Source organism: Panthera tigris, chromosome F2 (genome assembly GCF_018350195.1).
Source record: "Panthera tigris isolate Pti1 chromosome F2, P.tigris_Pti1_mat1.1, whole genome shotgun sequence".
Taxonomy (NCBI): Eukaryota; Metazoa; Chordata; class Mammalia; order Carnivora; family Felidae; genus Panthera; species Panthera tigris.
In genome coordinates, this window is record NC_056676.1 from 27,086,228 (window position 1) to 27,111,989 (window position 25,762).

Consider the following 25,762-nt stretch of genomic DNA (forward strand, 5'->3'; position numbering starts at 1 on the left):
AAAAGTGGACAATGGCTTCAGACAAAGATGTAAGAGAGCCATCTGTGAACCTAATATTCTTATTCAACACCACTGTAATGAAATTTGTGAGTCTGAGTGCTGAGTTCAACAATAATTTACTACCTATTTCTTCATAGGAAGTGTGCTCAGTTATCTCAGCTATCAGAAACTTCTAGGTGATCCTCTAAAAATACTCGTATAAACTATTTAGAAATATTGTTGCTGTTCCAAACCGTAGTCAAAAATCCTTTTTATCCTACAACCCAGTACTCTCACTCTCTCACACACACACACACACACAACTGAAAAATGTGTTTCCCAGAACAATACTGTGTGACGAACTCTTGATATTTTCTATGATTTCATTTTTAAAACATTTAAACATGTTTCATAACTTACTAAATTGCTTTTATGATTCACCGATGGGTTTATACGTAAAGATTGGAAATACTATTCTAAGAGACATTCACAAATCTATACACCCTAATCTATACACCAAAGACAAAAACAAAAACAAAAACAACTAGGTCAATTACTATAGGCTAAAATTATTTATCCTTTCAGGAATAAGCAGTAGTATAGTTCTTCAATGTTTTGACAAATACTAAATAGAGGGAAAAAAAGAAGAAGAAGAAGAAGAAACCAGAATTAATCTTTTCTTTGCCTAACAACACGGTAATTTTGTGTTTGCTAGGAAGGCAATGTTTATATTAAATGGAGAAGTAGAAAGAATTCCATACTTATAAGGAAAGCTGATTTTCTTTCTGGTCACTCCTGACCCCATCTATTGGTCTCAATCATTCCCTAAATGTAGAAAGGAAGCATTTAAGAATTTAACAGTAGGGGTGCCTGGGTGGCTCAGTCGGTTAAGCGTCCGACTTCGGCTCAGGTCACGATCTCGCGGTCCGTGGGTTCGAGCCCCGTGTCGGGCTCTGGGCAGATGGCTCAGAGCCTGGAGCCTGTTTCCGATTCTGTGTCTCCCTCTCTCTCTGCCCCTCCCCTGTTCATGCTCTGTCTCTCTCTGTCCCCAAAATAAATAAATGTTAAAAAAAAATTTTTTTAAATAAAAATAAAAATAAAATAAAGACTCCAACAAGAGATGAAGAAGGGCATTATATCACAATTAAGGGGTCTATCCACCAAGAAGACCTAACAATTGTAAACATTTATCCTCCAAATGTGAGAGCACCCAAATATATAAATCAATTAATCACAAACATAAAGAAACTCATCAATACTAATACTTCAACACCCCACTTACAACAATGTACAGATCATCTAACCAGAAAAGCAACAAGGAAACAATGGCTTTGAATGACACACTGGACCAGAGGACTTAACAGATATAGTCAGAACATTTCATCCTAAAGCAGCAGAATATACATTCTTCTCCAGTGCACATGGAAAATTCTCCAGAATAGACCATATACTGGGACACAAATGAGCCCTAAGTAAGTACAAAATTATCGAGATCATAGCGTGCATATTCTCAGACCACAATGCTATGAAACTCGAAATCAACCACAAGAAAAATTTGGAAAGGTAACAAATATATGGAGACTGAAGAACATCCTACTAAAGAATGAATGGACCAACCAAGAAGTTAAAGACGATAATAAAAAGTATATGGAAGCCAATGAAAATGATAACACCACAACCCAAAACCTCTGGGATGCAGCAAAGGCGGTCAAAAGAGGAAAATCTAAAACAATCCAGGCCTTCCTAAAGAAGAAAGAAAGATCTCAGATACACAACCAAACCTTACGCCTAAAGGAGCTGGAAAAAGAACAGTAAATAAAACCCAAAACCAGAAGAAGACAGGAAATAATAAAGATTAGAGCAGAAATTAATGCAATCAAAACAAAAACAAAAACCAATAGAACAGATCAATGAAACCAGAAGCTGGTTCTTTGAAAAAATTAACAAAAGTGATAAACCCCTAGCCAGTGTGATCAAAAAGAAAAAGGAAAGGACCCAAATGAATAAATTCAAGAATGACAGAGGAGAGATCACAACCAACACAACGGAAATACAAACAATAATAAAAGAATATTATGAGCAATTATACGTCAATAAATGAGCAATCTGGAAGAAATGGAAAAATTCCTAGAAATATATACACTACCAAAACTGAAACAGGAAGAAATAGAAAATGTGAACAGACCCATAACCAGTAAGGAAATCAAATTAGTAATCAAAAATCTGCCAAAAAACAAGAGTCCAGGGCCAGACGGCTTTCCAGGGAAATTCTACCAAACATTTAAGGAAGAGTTAACACCTATTCTCGTGAAGCTGTTCTGAAAAAGAGAAATGAAGGAAAACTTCCAAACTCTTTCTATGAAGCCAGCATTACCTTGATCCCAAAACCAGACAGAGATGCCACTAAAAAGAACTATAGACCAATTTCCCTGATGAACATGGATGCAAAAATCCTCAATAGGATATTAGCCAACCGGCTCCAACAATACATTAAAAAAATACAGCATCCTTTCTTGATAAAAACCCTCAAGAAGGTAGGGATAGAAGGAGCATACCTCGAGATCATAAAAGCCATATATGAACGACCCAATGCTAATATCATCCTCAATGGGGAAAACTGACAGCTTTCCCCCTAAGGTCAGGAACAAGACAGAGATGTCCACTCTCGCCACTGTTATTCAACATAGTATTGGAAGTCTTAGCCTCTGCCATCAGACAATACAAAGAAATAAAAGGCATCCAAATAGGCCAGGAGGAGGTCAAACTTTCACTCTTCGCAGATGACATGATACTTTCTACGGAAAACCCAAAAGATTCCACCAAAAAACTGCTAGAATTGATTCATGAATTCAGCAAAGTGGCAGGATATAAAATCAATGCACAGAAATCGGTTGCATTCCTATACACCAACAGTGAAGCAACAGAAAGAGAAATCAAGGAATTGATCCCATTTGCAGTTGTACAAAAAACCATAAAATACCTAGGAATAAATCTAACCATGGAGATGAAAAATCTATACACTGAAAACTATAGAAAGCTTATGAAAGAAATTGAAGAAGAACTCCCCAAAAATGGGAAAAGATTCCATGCTCCTGGATAGGAAGAACAAATATTGTTAAAATGTCAATACTACCTAAAGTAATCTACATATTCAATGCAATCCCTATCAAAATAACACCAGCATTCTTCACAGAGCAGAACAAATAATCCTAAAATTTGTAAGGAACCAGAAAAGACCTTGAATAGCCAAAGCAATCTTGAAAAAGAAAACCAAAGCAGGAGGCATCACAATCCCAGACTTCAAGCTATCCTACAAAGCTCTAATCATCAAGACAGTATGGTACTGGCACAAGAACAGACCCTCAGATCAATGGAACAGAATAGAGAACCCAGAAATGGACCCACAAACATATGGCCAACTAATCTTTGGCAAAGCAGGAAAGAATATCCAATGGAATAAAGACAATCTCTTCACCAAGTGGTGCTGGGAAAACTGGACAGTGACAGGAAGAAGAATGAACCTGGACCACTTTCTTACACTATACACAAAAATAAACACAAAATGGATGAAAGACCTAAATGTAAGACAGGAAGCCATCAAAATCCTAGAGGAGAAAGTAGGCAAAAACCTCTTTGATCTTGGCCACAGTAACTTCTTACTCAACACGTCTCTGGAGGCAAGGGAAACAAAAGCAAAAATGAACTCCTGGGACTTCATCAAAATAAAAAGCTTTTGCACAGCAAAGAAAACAATCAGCAAAACTAAAAGGCAACCAACCGAATGGGAGAAGATATTTGCAAATGACATATCAGATAAAGGGTTGGTATCCAAAATCTGTAAAGAATTTATCAAACTCAACACCCAAAAGACAAATAATCCAGTGAAGAAATGGGCAAAAGACATGAATAGACACCTCTCCAAAGAAGACATCCAGATGGCCAACTGACACACGAAAAAATGTTCAACATCAGGCATCATCAGGGAAATACAAATCAAAACCACAACGAGATACCACCTTACACCTGTCAGAATGGCTCACATTAACAACTCAGGCCACAACAGATGTTGGTGAGGATGCAGAGAGAGAGGATCTCTTTTGCATTGTTGGTGGCAATGCAAGCTGGTGCAGCCACTCTGGAAAACAGTGTGGAGGTTCCTCAAAAAACTAAAAATAGAACTACCCTACGACTCAGCAATTGCACTACTAGGCATTTATCCACGGGATACAGGTGTGCTGTTTTGAAGGGACACATGCACCCCCATGTTTACAGCAGCACTATCAACAATAGCCACAGTATGGAAAGAGCCCAAATGTCCATCGATGGATGAATGCATAAAGAAGATGTGGTATATATATACAATGGAGTATCACTCGGCAATCAAAAAGAATGAAATCTTGCCACTTGCAACTATGTGGATGGAACTGGAGGGTATTACGATAAGTGAAAGTAGTCAGAGAAAGACAAAAATTCTTAAGAGGACTTTAAGAGTCAAAACAGAATAACATAAGGGAAGGGGAACAAAAATAATATAAAAACAGGGAGGGGGACAAAACAGAAGAGACTCATAAATATGGAGAACAAACTGAGGGTTACTGGAGTGGTTGTGGGAGGAGGGATGGTCTAAATGGGTAAGGGGCACTAAGGAATCTACTCCTGAAATCATTGTCGCACTATATGCTAACTAATTTGGATGTAAATTTTAAATAAAGAATAAAATTTTAAAAATAAATAAATAAAACATATGGAAATCCTTGAAGAAAATAAAATAAAATAAAATAAGCTCCTTTTGGGGGGATAAGAAAAAATAAAATAAAATAAAATAAAATAAAATATAATGTATTATACATATAGTATAACAAATATATATAATAGAAAATTGGTCAAACCCATACTATATGGAAAAAGCATTATTTCCATAATAAGCCTACCAAGTAAATTCTGAAAAACATCCCAAGGTATTTTTTAATTGTTTTACATTAACATAATTTAGGAGACCAAAAAAAGGTGACTTATTTATATTCAATGAATTCTTGAAAATTTAATCTTAAGTTCTTTTTTTCCAGCAAATGATTCTGCAGTTTGTAAAAATGAGGGGTTCCATTTAGCTTAGGACCATTCCACAACAGTAAATGAGTATGGTCTCAGACTCTCAGGAACTCCCTGCATTTTAAAACTGAATTATTGCTCCTCCTTGAGAAAAATCTACAATGCCCTTATTTTTTTTTCTCACAGATTACAATTCAGCATGTTTTAGCATTCTGCTACATGAGTAACAAAGTATAAAGCCCTTGATCTGAGGAAGCAGCTAAGTAAATATCAGTTGGTTTCCAAGAACTAGTCATATGACATATTAAAATAAACCAAATGCCCAGCCTCTGGTTCATCTTAATTCAAGTATTCCATAAATTGGCAATGGCTAAAGGCACAGTTACAAAAACATTCAGATTTAAACTTTTTTCTATCATCTCTTGCAGTGAATCTCACTTGCAAACTTCTTAGCACAAGATGATTTTATAGAAACTTGCCTCTTGAACTGAAAAAAGTGTTAAAAACATATATTTCTACATTATTTCATTACAGGAGTCTATTTGTGGCAAATAAGCCCAGCTTTAGCGTGTTTAGACCAAACATGTAGAACTCCTTCCTGGCAAGTAGTTAAATCCTTCTAGAGAAGGTAATCTAGAAAATAGAGACAGTGTAGTTCATACATTGGATGTTTCTGGGTACACAGATACTTAGAGAAGAAAATGAGGAAGTAATTGGAATTATGAATCTGAAAAGGATCAGCAGAAAGAGGGGCGGGGACAATTAAAAGTTCTCAGCATAGAAGCAACCTAAGTGTCCATCAGTAGGTGAATGGATAAGGAAAATACAGTATATACACATGACGGAATATTACACAGCCATAAAAAAGATGAAATTATTCTATTTGCAACAATAAGGATGGACCTAGAGGGCATTATGCTAAGTGAAATAAGTCAGACTGAGAAAGACAAATACCATATTATTCCACTCATAAATTAGATTTTAAAAATGAACAAACCAACCAAAATCAAAATCAGAACTCTACAGAGAACAAACTGATAGTTGTCAGAGGGGAGGTGTGTGAGGGGTTGGGCAAAATGAGTGTAGGGGAATGGGAGATACAGGCCTCTAGTTACAGAATGAGTAAGTCACTGGAATAAAAAGCAGAGCCTAAGGAATACACTCAATGATATTGTAATAGCGATTTAATGGAACAAATGGCAGCTACACTGGTGAGTATGGCACAATGTATAAACTTGTCAAATCACTAAGCTCTACACCTGAAACTAATGTAACATTGTGTGTCAACTATATTCAAATTAAAAATAAAGATATAAAAAGAAAATAAACAAACAAATAAACTTCCTCACCCAGGTAGAGGGAACTAATATTATACTGATCACTTCACATCTTTAAACACTTTTAGGAATAGGTAGATGCCATCATCCTACATGTTTTCACTCCTTTAGAACTCTTTTACTCAGGCACACTCCAAACCTGAATTTATCGATATCATGGACAAACCATTTTAATTTTTTTTTTAATTTTTTTAACGTTTATTTATTTTTGAGACAGAGAGAGACAGAGCATGAACGGGGGAGGGTCAGAGAGAAAGGGAGACACAGAATCTGAAACAGGCTCCAGGCTCTGAGCTGTCAGCACAGAGCCCGACGCGGGGCTCGAACTCATGGACCACGAGATCATGACCTGAGCTGAAGTAGGACGCTCAACCGACTGAGCCACCCAGGCACCCCCAAACCATTTTAATTTTAAAACTCTTCAAAGAAAAGGAGACACAAGAGTATTAAGGACTTTAATCAAGGAATCAAGCACTTTCTTTTGTTTGTCATAATTTTTTGAAATATTAATTCTGCACGTAACTATCCATTCTTCCCAGATTCAAGTTACCCACAAATGTGACATAAGTGCCTTGAGCTTTTCCATCCAAATTATTCATATATTGTGGACAGAAGGGAGAGGAATAGAGCCTTGTGACTCACAATTGGATTCCTCTTTCTAGATTGTTAATGGTTAGCAGCTCTGGGCAAAAGTCATTTTGTTGCATCACATTTATAAGCATGGAGTCAAGGTTTTTCATCACAGGAGACCTCGCCAAAGGCCGTTACTATGCTCTGATCTGCTCATCTAATAACCCTGTCGAGAAAGAAACGAAATTTGCTCAAACTTGTTATTCTTAGTGAACCCATGCTGGTTTCTGGTTATCATCATTTCTTTTTCTAGATTCATGAAATGGCATCTAATTCCTCCAGGTAATATTATGATAAAATGTGAAATCTGAAATCCTTCCAAAAATTTTCCTTACCTCATGTGTCACTTATAGAAAAGACACCGTTAGAGCAGAATTTCCTAATTTTCCTACCGTCTGTGTCTGTACGCCTTTTCCTCATGACAGTGGGGGAGGTACAGTTCTTACCTTACTAATGTCTCTACTCTTGCTTCTAGACCCCATCATCTTTCTTGTTATCATGGAAGCCAGAGTAACTAAAGCAGAATGAGAGGGGAAGTTGGAGGTACAAACAGAAACCAAACCCCAAAAGGGATCAATGTTTCAAGTGTCATAAGACAATTTTTTAGAGAATTTGAACAAGTGATGATGTAATCTAATTTTACCTGATTGAGCAAAGAAAATTTACTTGATTTGGGATTGCATCTTCCTGAATTCTCATGACTTGGTTTTATAAGATTGCCTGACTGGAGGAGGTTCTTGGAGAAAGGTAGAATCCAGAAGACCTACAACAGCCTTTACCAGTCCTTTTGCATGAAGCTCAGCCAATGGGAGTTTTAAAATTCTTGTCTTCTTCTGCTCCCTCTTTATTCTAAATGTGCTTTTATTCTATATGATATTTAATATGTGCATTGCTTTCACAGAAAAGGAAACAAATAGGAAACAAATTTAGACTAGAGAAGCTGTACCCAGGCACATCCTCTTTATGCAGCCGTCCGTCTCATCTGACCCCAAGAGAGAATTCTAATAATGTTATCGTTTGATTCCCATTTCAGGCACTTTGCATTTTTATATATGCTAAAGAATTCAGTAAGTCATCCAACTGGCATAAGCAATAGGAAAACTTCCTTTATAGCACAGGTGTACAAGCAAACAAATTCTTTCTGTGCTTGAAAATTGATCCTTCAATGTAGCAAACTTCTCAGCAGCATGCTGAACCGGCAGAAGAGGCAGAAGAGAGTACATCTGTCAGGTAGAGGAGACAGCTGGTGATCGCTTCTTCCCACCTTCCAGCAGAGTCAGGAATACATAGTGTCACCCTGAACTGTCTTTTCCCAGCCACACTACAAATTTGGATTTGCTAATAGCAGAGCTAAGTCTGTGTGTGTGTGTGTGTGTGTGTGTGTGTGTGTGTGTGTGTGCTGTTAAGAGTGAGAGAGAGTGGGAGAGAGGGAGGGTAGGAGAGATGATGGAGGGAGAGATAAAGACAGAGATAGATAGATCAATAGATGAAAGAAGGAAGGGAGGGAGGGAGGGAGGAAGGAAGGAAAGAAGAAAAATAACAAGAAAAGCAAGAGTGGAGTATTAAATTATGTTGCTAGAGTTACACAAGTGTAACTAGCTGGTTAGTTATTGATATCCTGGAAAGATAACCTCATGTCACTGAGGTCCTATAACAGGCAATATGTTGTAAATGCCTTTTAATAGCAAAACAGTGTCAGGAATATGCCACAGGAGTATTAAAGTGAATAGTTTAACATCATGCAAATGGCCAAACTCAGGCTATAAATTTATCTCTGGAACCTGAATGGAAGTCCCGCAATACTGAAAGAACTCTCTTTTGTAACCACTTCCAGGCATAGTTATGCTTTGTCCTGACAATGAGTCCCAAAGGCTCAGAGTCCATATTTAGAAATTAAGTCATCACCTAACTCCTAAAGCCCACATTTTTCAAATGTTGTCAAAACCCAAAGCATAGCTGAGATACATCAAGCAGAGGTTAATAATACAATTTTGCTAAAATGGAACAGATTATCTGGCATCTAAGTCACTTCCACCTGCTGTTCTTTATAGTATATCTTTCTTAAACCATGCAACTTACACAAAAATCTTGTGGTAGATGATCCCTTTGAGACTGATTTGTCAACCTTTTTCAACATTTAATCCTTTCTTCAGCCAAATATCAGTGCCACAAAACTAACTGAGCACAATGTAGCTACTTTGCTTTCTTTCAAATATTAGTATTACATGGCATAAGCCAAGCAAACAAGCCTGAAGAGCTCTCGAGCCTGTGTGTTTTGCAGACTTTCCTGACCCCCTCTGTTGTACTCCCTGTATTTCTATGTATTTTCTAAATGTAGACAAAGGATGGTCCCCGGCCCCCAACCTCCACCTCACCAATTCTTTTAAGCTAAGATGTCTTTTAGGGTTTGGTGGTGATAAATTTCAGACATCCCAAGCTTTAATCAACATTCCTCTGGAATCTTTCAACTAAGAGCCTCACATGTTAAACAGCATTTCAAATCAGGCATGTGTTAGCCCCTAAACTGGTCTTGAAAAGCAGACTAATGATATAGGCTCTTACAACACAACGAAATTAAACTCTATGTTGACAGTAGCTAACACGCTATCATTTTTAAAGCCTCTTCATTGATGACATTTCTATCTAAATTTTTTTTGCCAGAAAAGTGAAAATGCCTGTCCTGTCCAGTCTAACCTAACCCCACAACATTGAGTGCATATGGCTTATGCATGTTAGTTATGTTTATCAATATGAATCTTCTCTTCCTCTGCTTATTTTTTCCCATTTAAAGAAGAGATAGCAAACGTCTTAAAGTAAATTTTGGCTCAGCAGTATTTTCAGGTGTAAATAGAAATTGTTTCTTTTACGGGCATTGTACATTAAAGTAAATTCTGTTGCATTTGAAAACCTGTCGGCTTTATTTTGTACCAGTATTCAGAATCCTCTCCTTTGACCAATATTATATAAAGTTCCTCTGGGAAGATAATGTGCATGATTGCAGGCTTGCCTTGTTAAAATCCATGGCTTTTTTATGCAGTCATGTTTTCACCTATGAATTATGCATGAAAAAGTATCTCATTACATTTCATTTTCTTTACAGCGGCGTCCTCTCTTCTAGATGTACTCGGGTTCCCATCAGCCGAGCTTCCCTTGCCCTGCAGCTTGGCTCCTTCTTGATGCCTTCATAGTATTTTAGACAAAATGGGCGTGTTTAACTTGTCACCTCATGCCTGGTATAAATTATTCACTGCAGCTTTGCACAGATTTGTGAGATAACCAGGCTGGACTCAGGGAAACTTCACAGGCTGCATGTGGAAATGACAGAGACATGGAAGGCCGTTTCTCCAGCAGTTGTCCAAGGCAAAAGAAAAAATTGCATTGACTCCAAAACTTAGATTGACTTTAAAGCTTAAAAACCCCTCACGCACCTTCACAAAATTGAAACTAGCTATAAATGTTTGCCACTTAGATGTGTGTGTTTCAGCGTTTTAGTATGTTTCTCAGAAGTAAAGGTCAAAGAACAAAGCCCTATGCCTTTTTTTTTCTTTCTGAAATGAAGCCACTGGTCTTCCATACATGCCAAGATGAATTAAATGTAGAGAAAAGATCACAGAATTTAATCAGCACAGTCATTCAGTGTATGTGGTTGGGAACAATCACTCAAAGAAGCATATGGAAAACTAGGTTAGTATCTTGTGTGTGTGTGTCTGTGTGCGTGTGCGTGTGTGTGTGTGTGTGTGTGTGTGTGTGTGTGTGTGTGTGTGTGTGAGAGAGAGAGAGAGAGAGAGAAAGAGAGAGAGAGAGAGAGAGAGAGAGAGAGAGAGAGAGAGAATTACAATAATTCTTCACTAAGCATATAGCTTTGATTCCACACATTTCCTTATAAGAAAATGAAGTTAGAATCAAGATTAATTTTGTCTATGTCAAATTATGACATTCACTATAATAGAGGCACATTATAAAAAGGGATCACATAAAAGTGGCAAAGAAAGAACCCTCAAAGAATCAAAGTTAATATCAAAAATATGATTAATAAATTAGCGTTTTATTTTTCTCATCCAATAAATATTTCTTGGAATCAATGACAATTATATAGGTAACTGAGGGCCACTTTCTATGAAAAGGTGAAAGATGCATTGACGTTTATTTCTAGACTCAGAAGGCTTGCTCAACTGTCTTTAGTTTTTCTTACAGGAATGTGGTCATAGTGACAAAACCACTCACATCTGAACTGTCATATATTCTTTCTAAGAACTGAAACTTTCTTTAAATGAAACCCAATGAAATGACTCATAAGCTCATTGCTCTAAGAGTACTCATGGCAGTAAGGATTATGGTTCTGACAATATGCTTTCAAAATATATCTTCAATATGTGGAATTTTCTGATGTATGAGTTCATTATAAAAGTTTTACACTTTGTAAAAGATATTTTGCTTTCTTATTCCCATTTTCTTAATAATTGTTCGTGTAATATATTTTCTAAATGCATATGTATACATATACACATACATACAAAATATATTTATGTAGTGTTTGTATATATATTATATAAACACACATAAGCAGCGAGTATGTACACTCAATGCTCAAATATGTTGCAAAGAGATGGCGACGTGACTTATGAAGAGTATAAATAACATTTCAAAGGACTTTGGTCCAATTACCATTATCAATTGTTAAACTCTGGGAAATCAAGGGTTTTTCTGTGTTCCTCTTTTTCCTCTCCTTTGAGGAATCGTCATGGCAATCATTTAATAGTAATATGAAACAATGATTTTACATTTTCAAAGTAGTATTTATTTAAACAACTAAAAGCTTTTGTGATAAATATAGCCCATCTTCCCTATTTTGCTGCTATTTCTTCCTATAGTGGCTGCCTAGTCATAACTTACATACAGATCTAATGGGTCTGGCCCTCAGTCTGTTTTTATGCTAGTGCAGAGAAGGAATTAGCATTTTCAGGGGATTCCAGTTTTCTTTGAAAGCTTATTATTTGGCATAGTGATTGGCATGAAGAGAATGCTATTTAAGTATTGGCTGAATGAATGGATGACCTACTATTATAGGTAGTTCTGTAACACATGGAAATACATAGAAGATATGAATATAGTTCAATATCAATACAGGTGAAGGCGGGTGAGTCAGGTTCTAATTTTCCCTTCAACAACTGTTCTGTTGTTTCCCAGCAACAACCACAGATTAAGCTCCTGGGAGCAGATTTGTTATACACAGCTTGATTTCTAGGAAACTTATTCAATGACATAATTTGAACAAGGGCAAAAGACATAATTATTGGTATGGAGTCACTTGATTGAGCACTGGCACCAGAATATTTAATATTAGATATGATCAACTGTAGTCTCGGTTTAAATTTCTTCCAGTTTCTCTGTACTCTTGCCCATTTGGAGTGTTATTAAAATCATTCAGGATAATTTAGTGGAAATAAAATCTTATCTAAGGATCGATGCCATATTTGCTTGTTTATATTACCGCTTGTGTAAATGGTTGGTTTATAATCTTCACAGTATCCAAGAGAGATACTATTCCCTCTGGGGAGAAAGTATACTAGCACCGGTGAGCATGAAACATAAGAGATCCACAGCTCTTTATGGCTTTATTCTACTTATTTTCTACTCCATCTCAGGTCTCCTCACTTTTTGTGGGGTGTGATAGACATGAAGGAAAGTTTTAGGTAGAGAAGGACATTTTTCATCCTTCCACCTTCATGTATTCATGCCCTGACAGAAAAATCTCCAACAATATATTCACCTAGGAAGAATAGCTACATAAGATTTGGTTATGTTATTGTGCACTGATAATTTTTCATTATATCAGTGACTTGGAGAAACGGAGAAAGAAAAGGCATTTTAATTTACACAGTAAACACAATGGCAGACAGCACTGAATCCACACGCATTTCATCAGCGGAAGAGAAATTCCCCTCCGATACCTACAAGTGCATTTCTTTCAGATTTGTATAACACCGAAAAGACTTAATAACTAAAATATTATTTTCTTTTACACTGTAGTCTTTAGTATTTTCCTTCTACACAAAATATTCTATTTCTGTTCCTATTACAACATTATGTGTATTCAGCAATGTAAGCTACAAGAAAAAAATAATCAAAAAGAACATTCAACCTAATATTTTGTAGTCTAGAAGTAGAATTGATTAATTAAAGGAATGACTTATCAATTACAAGGCAAAGTGAAATAATAAGTATTTCAAGGGAAAGTGTACATTGTATATACCCTGTGCTTTCATGTGGGTAAAATATGATGTGCCAGTACTCTTATCTTGATTAATTCCAAAATGCCTCTCTCACTTATTCCAGTGCCTCACCTCTTTTCTAATCACATTGACATGTGAACTTTTTTGTCCCTGCCAAGTGAGTTATTTGCAATGACAATATTAATATATTTGAGCAGAATTGAATCAAGTTGCTTTCAAAAAAGATATAGTTATGGGGTCAGAACACATATTATTTCAAGAAAGAACTGTGTATATTTGAGGTGAGAAAGGCCTACCTAGACTCAAATAAGGCTAAAACTGATTTGGAAATCATGAAAGGTAACAGCATGGATTTAACTATGCTGTATGTACATGAGAGATAAGAATAAACTTTCCATTAGTTTAAAGTTGGACATATCATGGAAATATACTTAAAGCATAATTATCAATGAAGATAGATTATTTAATAGATACTCAACTGAAACCTAGGGAAAAAGTACAAAAGAAGGCTCAAAAAGATGTTATCATGGATAACATCTAGCAGAGAAAGAATTAAAAAAAAATGATACTTGCAACTTGTCAGCTCTAGAGATCATAAATGACTAAGTCAAATAAAATTGCCTTTAGTTACAGTAAGAGAGAATTTCTGTTGAATATCGGGATATATTTCCCCCTTCTCTAACTCTAACAGCATGGATGGCCTGAATCAAACATTTGAGAATAAATCGAATATCACTTAATGACTTCACTCTTGTTTTATTAGAAATGTTATTTTGCACCTTGTTTTGTGTTTTTAGTTTATCTTTAGATTGTGAGCTTGAGACCAAATGCTAATTATTTGATTTATCACAAGATATAGCTCAATTCGTTTTACAGATCAGCCTCCAAGGAAATACACGTTTTATTTTATTGATTTGATCTTCACACCTGATGTCTTGAAAAATTAGAGAAGCAACTCTAGTTTTGAATGATCTCAGGTTGTCATGCTCAGAAACAGAGGAATGGACCACATGATCTCTTTGATGACCCAAGTGTTGTTTATAATATATAAGGTATGATTACCAGCCCCTTTAATGGCCTCTAAAAGAATAAAAATTGAGGGTTAAAAGTGTAATGAAATGCAAATGAAACTGTCCTGGAAACAGAACTGCATATTTTATTTGTTTCTTACAGAATCTAGGACATAGAGAGTGTTCATATTAAATAGTATCCACAGTATTCGGCTTTAAAATAATGGCGGAAATAATTTATAGTAGAATTGCAGTTGCTGGTTTAAAATGAACGCTACCAAATATTTTGGAAACCAAATGAGGTTATCAATTCTATGTGAAGAAGAGTTCTAAATATCTTCTGTTCTCTTTCTTTTTGCTGTATATCCTAGATTTGTCACACGCTGAGTAGAATTTAAGCCTAGAGTTAACTTCGCATATTTGCTGCATACCCAATTTAAAATCAAATATAATTAAGGTTCAAGATTTATACTGAACACTTTCACCTAAGAGAGTGCACGCTCTCTCTCTCTCTTTTTCTTCCCCAAAGATTTCTCTCTTTTAATGAGGAAGAAGTAAAAGATATTAAAAACTTGTGACTTACAAAGTCCTTTTGACATTTACTCCGTTTCAGGTAGATGGTGTTTTAAATAGTTTTTTTAAACAATGCATATTTTGGGTTACACTTAATTAAATAAAAGACAGATAGTGCAGTCTAAATATCACTGGACTGGGGGAGCTCTCATTTTGCTGTGTCCACTCAATCTCTACAGGACTTTGCACAAGTCAACCTATTTGGGCTGCGATTTTCTCATCTGTAAATGAAACTGCTCTACTGGAACATCTTTAAGGTCTTTGTCAATGCTAAAGTTGTATAACTTCCATAATTACTTTGAACCTCAGTTTCCTCATTTAAGCAACGTGCTTTATGATAACATCTTTCCTTTCTTTAGGTCTGTTTTAAGGATCAGAGTAATTTTTTTGAAAATTAGACTTTACCATTGAAAATTGTTACTGTCATCAGTCACAGCAGTATTAGCAAGCTTAGGCGATACAAAGCTATCTTGAGGATACTGAGGAATTCAGAAGAACAGTACTATATTGTGTGACTTACCCCTTTTAAAAAATCTTTTTCAGATGATTTCAGATGAATTAGGTCCTTCACTTAAGGATTTTTTGAAGAAACATCATCAGCAAAATGATAATCAGTCTTAATAATGGATGTCATACCTTAGAAGCCTGCAGTCCAGTCCAGACTTCTGTTGGACGTCTTGTCTTGTCTTGTGAAAACAATACTTCTTATCTCATTGGAGATTTCTCCATTAACTGACCCTGTTTGGAATGTGAAATTAGCAAAAACTACTGATTGAGCCTTCACTATAGGTAAGGCATCTTGTTGAGTACTCTCAAGACACAGTTACTATCGACATAGATCCCACCCTCAAAGAACTTACAGTTCAATTCAGGAGAGAAAATAAATTTTGGAAAAATTAAATCTTAATTTAAAAGATGGTAGAAAAGATGCTGCAAGAATATTCATTATAATCAGGCAGGGCAATTTTACAGGATATTGGTATAGAATTTCAGAGGAGAAAAAGATTGCTTTAGCTTTAGGTGGTGGGTTAGGCTTTTACAGTAGGAGTTGATTGTGTTTGTGTTAATAGAACTGATGAAGATAGTGTGCCCCAAATATTCCATAGGTTTCCCTATTTTCCTAGCTTCCTGTTTAGATTGGAACCATGGAAGCATCCAAAGGAGTAAGAGAGGAAGTGACCTGTGTATTTTCTAGGTGAGGGCAATTAGGTGTCAAGCAGCATCTTCCGTCATTCTCTTTTTCAGCCTTAGAACCTGGAAGTTACTTATTCTTACAGATGGCATAGCTGTGGGATGGAGGAGAACTACCTGAGCCACCTGAGCCACTGGACCTTACCTGAGGGAGAGAGAAGTCTTGTTGGTATTTAGCCTCTGAGATTCTGTGTTTATCTTCTGTAGCAAGTTGCAGGAGTTACTCTAACACAAGGGTGGGAAGAATTTAATCAGGTAAAGAGAAAGGGGAAGACGTTGTAGACATATGGAATAAGGTAAAACATGTGTGGGGCTAGAAGATGTAAAAATATTGCCCAGGAACAATTAAAACATACACACATGCACTCACATATACATACTCATACACATTCGATTGAAACAGAAGATGTAAAAGATATAATACTTTAACTTAAAAAATAAATTAGAACAAATTGATAGAAATTTAATTGACAGATTAAAACGCATGGGTTTTATTTTATAGATGTCAGACAAACAATAAAGATTCCTGGGTAGCATAGAGAAGTTGTCAAAAAAAGTGCAACAGCTAAAAAAAAAAAGAGAGAGAGACAGAGAGAGAGAGAAAGAGAAAGAGAGAGGCTAATTAAACTATTAAATAGTTCATCAAAGAACTGATAATACAACATGTTGGAAATAAGAATGGGTACAAAATGAGAGCTACAAAATATGTATATGAAAATATTTAAAGCGCTGCCCCATATCCTTTTACTAAGTTTATGTGATAAATATTCATTGATTGCTGTATTCAAAAATAAAATTCCTGCAGAATAAAATAGAAAATGTCATATCCAAGTGAAAATATAACAAGAATATCAAAAATCTTTTCAGAGAACTTTAGGAAATTTAATAATACTCGTTTACAAGAAAAGCGTGTGCTATTGTGGAAATACGTGAAGTAATTAAATAAGAACAACTTGACAATTTTTTTAATCTTTAGAAATAAAATAATATTGGGGTGCCCTGGTGGCTCAGTGAGTTGAGTGTCTGAGTTCGACTCAGGTCATGATCTCACCATACATTGGTTCAAGCCCCATGACGGGCTTTGCACCAACAGCGCGGAGCCTGCCTCAGATTCTCTGTCTCCTCTCTCTGCTCCTCTATTGCTCTCTTTCTCTCTCTCTCTCTCTCTCTCTCTCTCTCTCTCTCTCTCTCAAAAATAAACATTAAAAAAAGAAATTAATATTTCATATGTATGCAACGTTTCTTTGAACCCACAGGCTTCAGCACTAAGATTTGGCATCCAAATGTTCCTTATTACAATAATTTAAGAATAAATGTATTTGTGTAAGTAAAGACATACCACTCACATTTACCCAAATCAGAATTTTGACTGAATTAATTAAAACAATTTTCCTGCCAAATATAATATTCAGCAAGAAAAGGGGAAACTCATTTAGAATTTGGATAATAAGATTCTTTTTAAAGTTCCGTGAAAAGAAACTTAGAAGCAAAATCGACTTTATTTTAAAATGACTGTTTATGAAAAGTTTGGATGTTTTTGCACCAAAACACTCCATTTACTTTAGGCTTACATATATGGGACTTTACTTTTTTCTTGACTTAAGAAAGTATGTCAAACATATCAAATTGATACAAATGAATCTGTGCAGAACGCTCTGAAATGGGTATGTAAAGGACAGAATAAAGTTCTGCCATCTTAGAAAGGAGACGAGGTAGAAAATAGTGGTGAGAGCAATGGAGGCACGCTGAAATGATTCCAAAGTAGCGATAAAAGAAAATTCTGCTTCCCTTACACTTTTGTTTCCATGTACGCAATAAAAGTTACTGGACTCTCCACCATCGGAAATTGGCTTTTATCTAAGTTTAATATGCACCTTGGTAAAGAGGAGGGGAAACAGAACAAGGTCTATCTCTAAAACTTATTCAGATTAATATGTTAACACTAATTATATTGATGTTAAGTATGAGATTTGTCTTTCAGGAGCATTATAGATAGAACTGCATGTATCTCATATCTAAAACTTTACTTCACTGAAAACTACCTCTGACAAGTAACTTTGAGTCATTTAAGCATGACAGAGGGAAAGTCTCTACACTGAACATGAATTCCAAAAGCCTCTAAGACCCACCTGAATGAATTAACAATGGTGAAATTTCTGTGTAGATAACAGACAATGGAAGTGTTTAGGGAAGATAATCTGTCTTCCTGGCCTTAAGCCTCACCAGTTAGGAAGATCATTCTAAAATGAGTTGGCATTTGGATGAAGGAGGATGTGCTGTCCTCAGAATCATTACTTGAGTTTTGAGATTATGCTTCCTTTTTTTTAGAGATTATTATATTTACCTCTCTGCGGGAAGAGGATGGGACAGACAGGATTTCTAAACTCCTCACCACATGAGGCTCATTGACTCGATGAAACATTGATGTTACTTATTCAGGAGTTTACTTAATCTACCTAAAAGCTTCCCAATTATTCAGTTTCAACTCCTTTCAATTCACTAATATTCAGCACGAATTTGTCTTCAGGTCATTATTGAATTAAGGCAAGAAATGTGCTTTGCCTGTAAGTTAAATATACACAGACATACACCTCCCTCAGTGTACCAGAAATAGACATAAGGACAGCTTTTAAAATGAATAAAATAATACTCTATGTTTGGCATAGTTAGGTGTCCATTTGAAATAAAGTTATAATAGCATATTAATTTCCTCAGTATCCCTCCCTTTGTTCTAACATAAAAATTATCATTTACTTTTACAAAGTGAAGACACCACTTTAAAATCAAAAATCATGTTACAGTTCTGCAAACTGAGCACTGGAGCCAAGTTACCACACATGGAAGTAGATGTCGCTATTTCAGCTTTGTCCTTAAGGCTTGGCTGCCTTCTAAAGAACTGATTCACATTTTATGACCCTTGAACAACATGATTTCTTTAAAAAATCCAAGAAAATGGCGTAAGATGACACTAAGTGCAAAACACTCTTTAAATAAATTACCTCAAAATATATCTGCGGAACTGGATTTGCAAGCATACAAAAGATGGTCACTTGTCCCTTACTGTTCAGGTGTATGCTATCACAGACCAAAGTTCATGCCTTTTGACAGTTTCTCCAATTTCATTTAATCTGCTTCATAAACTCATAAGGCAAAAGATATGTTCATGTTTTGATGTACGCCCATCAATGGAGCTTTAAAATACTGGACATATTATATGTTAATTTGAGATATGTAAAATTTCCAAAATTGTCAGGTTAGTCTCAGGATGCTCAGAATGAATTTCTGTGATTCTAGAAGTTAAGAAGTGGAACTAGTGGGACGCTCAGTTTATTGTGATTAAAAGGCAGAAGAAGGTTAAATTTATTTTACTGGGAAACCAGAAAAATCTCAGATATAATTTTATCATAGAATGTAAATGAGTGCAATAAATAATAAACAAAATCTACCAAAGGACTGCATAAGACAAATGAACAGGATTGAAACATTCTCTGAAGAATTCGATTAACTGAATACATTAAATATTTTCAGAAGCAGTTAAAGCTGACACCTGCTGTTTACTAGAGTGGTGTGGTTTGAAGTTTTTTACCTCTTTGCAGTAAGCTGAAGAAACACAATATCTAGTTCAAATCAGAGCATTTAAAATATTCAACTGGCCTGTTTGAAGATTTTATAATGTATAAAATTGGCTAATTTTTAAAATCAGTTTAAAAATAGGTAATCAAATGTTGTAAGAATGCTATATAGGCTTAACAATAATATCTCATTTTCAAAAGGTATCCTGTTGCTTATAATTAAAATCTGATGAATACATGCACTGAATTTAATACCTGAAGACAATGTTTCACTACACTGATATATGGTTTAGACCTTTCTCTCTCTGAATAAATGAGACAAGAATTAGCAAACTTAACGACACTACAGAGTTTCAGAGAAAAAAATGTATATACACAAATGAATACACAATACCCTAAAATCATAGGGTCACAATGCACTAATTTTAAAAAGCCAAATAGCTGGGGAAGAGGAATTTAATACAATTTCAAATTTTTGTAAGATATCAAACTTGAGGAAATATGTATCTTTATATAAGCAGAGAAAGTAATTGTGGTCTAAAATCTTAATTTTCTCTAATTAACTCACCTGCTATCCCCCCAAAATAATTTTCATTTGGACACTATTGGTTATCTTTTCCTTCGCAAATGTATTCTTCATTTGACTTCTGTGATACCCCTCTCTTTGGTTTCCTCCATTTGTCTGCTTGAGCTGCCATGACAAAATGCCACAGGCTGGGTGGCTTAAACAACAGAAACTTATGTGTCACAACTTTGGAGAATGGAAATCCAAGATCAAGATACTGAGTCAGTATCTGGCGAGGACTCTCTCCCTGAGATGCAGATGTCCACCTTCTCACTGTGTCCTCTCACTTGGTAGAGAGAGCAGTGTTTCTTCCTCTTCTTGTGACAGCACCATCCCTACTGGATTACAGACCCACCCTATGACCTCATTTATCCCTTATCACATCTTCACAGGCCCTATTGTCACATTAGGGATTAGAGCTTCAATATACAAATTCTGGGGAGACATGATTCAGCCCATAGCAGCTCTGAACATGTGGAATCTGTTCTTCATTGTCCTTAATTTTGTCTCTTTGAGCTCTGGTAACCAAATTCCAAAATGCCCTCCCATACTCTCCTGCTTCTGATATTTACAGCTTTTTGTAGTGCCCTCCCTTTTGTACCAAGGTTGGTTTGTGTGACCAATAGAATACGGTAGAAATGATGGTATTCTACTTCCAAGATTAGGGTAGAAAGACATTATGATTTTGATTTTGGTTGCTCTCCTGCTGTCTTGAATCACCTAGTCTAAAGGGTGGGGGAGCATCTGGGTGGCTCAGTAGGTTAAGCGTCCGACTTCAACTCAGGTCATGATCTCACGGTTTGTGATTTCGAGCCCCGTGTAGGGCTCTGTCCTGACAGCTCAGGGCCGGGAGCCTGCTTCTGCTTCTGTATCTCCCTCTCTCTCCGCCCCTCCCCTGCTCACGCTCTGTCTCTCTCTGTCTCTCAATAATAAATAAGTTTAAAAAATTTTTAAATAAAATTTAAAAACCTAGTCTAAGGGAAGCCAGCTGCCTTATCATGAGAAACTTTCATTTTTTATCTAAAAAACTAAAAGAAATTTTAATTTTTATAACTGTAATTAGAAATTCTCAAGTTAGTATTTATAAAAATGTTCTATGTATTGTAGTGTCACAGTGATTTGTCACTGATGTATGTATCCAAGGTCTGCATATAACATAAGAAGGAAAACACCCATCTAGCCTAATTTAAAGAATAAACAACTGGCTCCCTGGATAGTCAGACTGAGATGAAACCTTTTTTTTTCCTGTATCTCTCTTAGATGACTGAAAAGTCAAGCACTCTGGTACCCAGAATCTGATTTTAACATATGGGAAGCACTTTTACTCCTGAAAACCGTGGTTTATTTCTTGACACATAAAATGTGTTTTAAAAGAGAAAACCCTACATATTTTTTTCAAATATCTAGTGAGCTATATTATAACTAAAACTGAAGATAAAGACAAGGTCTATGCATTTATTCTTAGGAAATTACATTCAATTATGATTCATACGTACCTTAAAAAATCTAGAAACTCAGTTTATTTCTCTTCCCTTACCCTTATCTCTGAACATCTACATTACTTTTAATAGTTCACATTATAAAATATCAGCCTTAATTTGCCTCATTGTGATATATACATGCTAACATATCACAATGATATTGTACGATAATAATCTTTCCTCTCCCTTACTAATGACATGCTTGGATTGCACATATGGCATGTACTGGTGCTTTTCCAATATTAATAGTGTCAAATTTCATGGGGAAAATTAAAACACAATACGGGATTCATTTAACAAACATGTATTGAGGGTCCAGTATGTGCAAGGCACAGTTCCGGATGCTTGGGATATATTAACGGACAAAACAAAACAAAGATTCATGTTTTAAAGAGCTAACCTTCTAGACAGTAAACAATAAGCAAGATAAGCAAATTATACAATACTATGCTAGCAGCAATTAATGCTACTAAAAAATAAAACAAAAAGTTGATCAAAGGAAGGGAAGGCATGAATAAAAATTTGAAATTTGAACAAAGACTTAAGATGGGGAAGGTAAAAATGGTGAGGGTATTCCAAGAAGAAAGCACTACCAGAATAAAAGCCACGACGGTAGTTGTGTGCATGGTGCATCAATGCAAGAAATGAGTGTGACTTGGGTGAAACAAGGGCGAGGGATAGAAGAGTAAGAAGTGGTGGTGATGGACAGATATGGTGGCTGGCAGCCATTGTAGGGACTCTGACTTTTACTCACAGTAAAATGAGAAGGCAAAGCGGGAGTTTAAACAAAGAGTGGCATGCTCTGATTCATGGTTTAAAATAATAATTCTTGGTAATTCTATAATATTGAACAGTTGGCCAACAAGCATGGAAACTTAGGAGGCGGGAGTTAAGAGTTTACTGCAATAATTTAGTCTATATATCTTGTGGCACATACCAGGGTGATAGGAGTGAAAAAAGTAGAAATTGGTGGATCTCAGATGTAGTTTAAAGTTAGAACTGGTAAAATTTTCTGATGAATTGGAAACAGAGGAGTCAAGGATGAATCCAAGCTTCTTGGACTGAGCAATTGGTAGAATGGATTTGCCATCAAACTGAATTGGTAAAACGCTAAGAAAACAGATTAAAGAATGAACACCATTAGTTACTTTAACTTAAAATGTGTATTACACATCCAAGTTGAGACATCAAAGGAGTAGCTGAATATATGAGTTGAGATTATGAGAAAGAAGTCTGGACTAAAGCCATAAATTAGTAAATTATTAATATATATATGCTCTTAAAAATCATGAGACCAGATGAGATCACTAGGGTGATGCATGTAGATAAAGAAGTGCATAGGAACAAAGAAGGAGCCTTAAGATAAGCCACTATTAATTGATTATGGAGAAGGGAAGAAACCAGCAAAGGTTGAGAAATAGTGAATAGGGAAGAGAAAAAACAAAAGACTATGTAGTCTTAAAGGCCAGGTAAAAAAAGTGTGTCAAGAACTCATTGTCATGTTGCTGAAAGATCAAGTAAGGGAAGGGCAATTGGATCAAGTATTGTGAAAATTATTGGTAATATTACTATGAACACTTCAGGCAAAAGGGCGGAGGACAGTGAAACTATTCTGTATGATAGTGTAATCATGGATGTATGTCACGATACATTTGCCAAACCCATCAAATGTACAGCACAAACAGCAAACTCTAATATAGTTATGGACTTTGGTTACTCATATAAGTATTGGTTTATCAATTCTAAGAAATTACCACACAAATTCAAAACATTAAGAATAAGAGAAATGAGGAGGAGGCTACATCTGGGAACTGTATTTCCTGCTCTATTCTTCTGTAAGTCTGAAACAAAATGAAGTATGTGTGCGCATATGCATATCCATACATGGATTTTAAGCCAAGTAGATTTGTTACACATTAAATAAAATTCAGTAATATTTTATTTTTATTAGCATTATTAGATTGCACATTAAAGTCCCTCTAGTTAGAGGAAATGGAGATTTCTTGGTCAAAGAGTACAAGCTTTCAATAATAAGATGAAGTTGTGAGATCTAATGTACAGCATGGTGACTAATAATTAACAATATTGTAGTATATACTTGAAAGTTGCTAACAGTAAATCTTAAATATTCTCACCACACACACACGCACATGTGTGTGTGCACGCAACCACACACAGACACACACACACACACACACACACACACACACAAATGGTAATTATGTGAGGCAATGGAGATGTTAGCCAACCTTCCTGTGGTAAACACTTTGCCATATATATATGTGCATCAAATCATCACATTGTTCACTTTAAAATTACACGTTATATGTCCATTATATCCCAATAAAGTAGGAAACAAACAAAAAAACCCCCCACAAAATGGCAAAATTGCATGAAGGCTTAGGAATCTAATACAAAAATAAATATTTACTGATGAAATTGTTAGATAATATATCACTCTGCCACTTAATAAGTATAATTTTCACTAGAGTTCATTATAGTTCTGGTACTAAACATGTCTACTTTCTGCATGTAGTGAGTATACTACATGACTCACATATCAGATAGTCTTGAAATGTAGCTAGGCACTTACATCCTTCACAAATGGCTGCTAATGATTATGTTAAATGCCTAATTTTTAATGGACTGTAATTTCAGTAGTTAGAGTAAAAAAATACATTATGTTCTCTGGAGATAAAAGGATCAGAGGGTTCAGATCTTATATGTTACTGCCATAAAGTTTCTTGTGACCCTTTTGGTGCAAGCGGTAATCTTAGGATGATAATTACTCTGTGCAAGATCAGAGTGCTCTACATTCAGTATAATTGCTGAGTACAAATGAACTTTATGTGAACATACCTGAAAAAAATAAACTCATGGACATTTTTAGCTTTGAATTCTGTAGCTATAATGCAAATAACAGCATGATGTTGACACCTGGATAGGAAGATAAGCCATAAAAACAGTATAAGATAGAAGTGTTGAAAAATGACAGGAAAAAAAAGGGACAGAGAAGCAAACCGGTCTAAAAGTGTTCGCTGAGTAAGGTGTCCCAACATGTGTTACAGTTGACCCGATGATTCTGATTTATGCCTCTTGTCCCAACCACTTTCACTCTCAAAAACTATTCCAGTTTGGACATTGAGTGACATGGTCACTCAGTGGTCAGAAATTGCTATCTTTTTTTTTAATGTTTTGTTTAGTTTTGAGAGACAGAGGCAGAGACAGAGCACCAGTGGGAGAGGATCAGAGAAAGAGGGAGACACAGAATCTGAAGCAGGCTCTGGGCTCTGAGCTGTCAGCACAGAGCCCGACCCCACGCAGGGCTTGAACCCATGAACTGTAAGATCATGACCTGAGCTGAAGTAGGAGGTTTAACTGACTGAGCCACCCAGGCACCCCCAGAAATTGCTATCTTACAGAAGAAGGGTACTTCTGAGGATGGATATTTATATATTTTGTCTTATAATAGTTACATATAGAATTCTCTTTTGTATATTCGTCATTTGACATTGGAGACCCATTCCGTTATTTTTCAAAGCTACTCTACATAAACAAGGCTAAACTTCACAGACAGAGAAGTAACTGAAACCCTCATACCGCTATATACACAGAGTGCGAAGCCAAAGGAAATAGACCAAAAGTGATTAGTTTATGAATTTTACCATCAGATGTTTACTCTGACTTCTCACAGAAGAATTATAGCATCATACAACCACAGAGTAATTGTCATTACTTCCAAGAAAAAAAATTAGTGGGACTTTTTTTCAAAAGAAGCTCAGCTTAAATTAGTCTTGCTCACAGTGGTCATTCTTTCCTAACAACAATCTCCATAGTGTCCTTTCAAATGCAGCAGAGAACCATTTTACCCATAATAAAAACACTTCAAAGTAGTTAGAACTCTGTCTCCAATACAAAGTTTAATTTGGATTTTTCTTCTAACAGGTTCATCCAAAAGTAGCCTAGTAAAGGAACAGACATCTTTAGAAGATTAAAAAATATTTTATGTTAAATGCAACTCTAAATTTTATATGGGTTACTACTTGCTTTTAATGTTGTTAGTTTTAAACATATATTCCCATAATTATTCCAAATAGGTTGAGATTTTTTTTCTTGTTTAACATTTGTACAAAAAAAAATTC

At 35.7% G+C, this 25,762-nt stretch overlaps 1 long non-coding RNA gene across 1 annotated transcript in view; it reads right to left on the minus strand.

The window, feature by feature from the left end:
- LOC122234847 overlaps positions 1 to 16,219 on the minus strand; it is a 49,029-nt gene extending 32,810 nt beyond the window's left edge. The window contains exons 1-2 of the long non-coding RNA XR_006212777.1: positions 16,148 to 16,219; positions 15,448 to 15,549 (exon numbers count right to left, since the gene is read on the minus strand). This is a non-coding gene — a long non-coding RNA (uncharacterized LOC122234847). The remainder of the gene's footprint in view (positions 1 to 15,447; positions 15,550 to 16,147) is intronic.
- Positions 16,220 to 25,762: the final 9,543 nt, after the last annotated feature.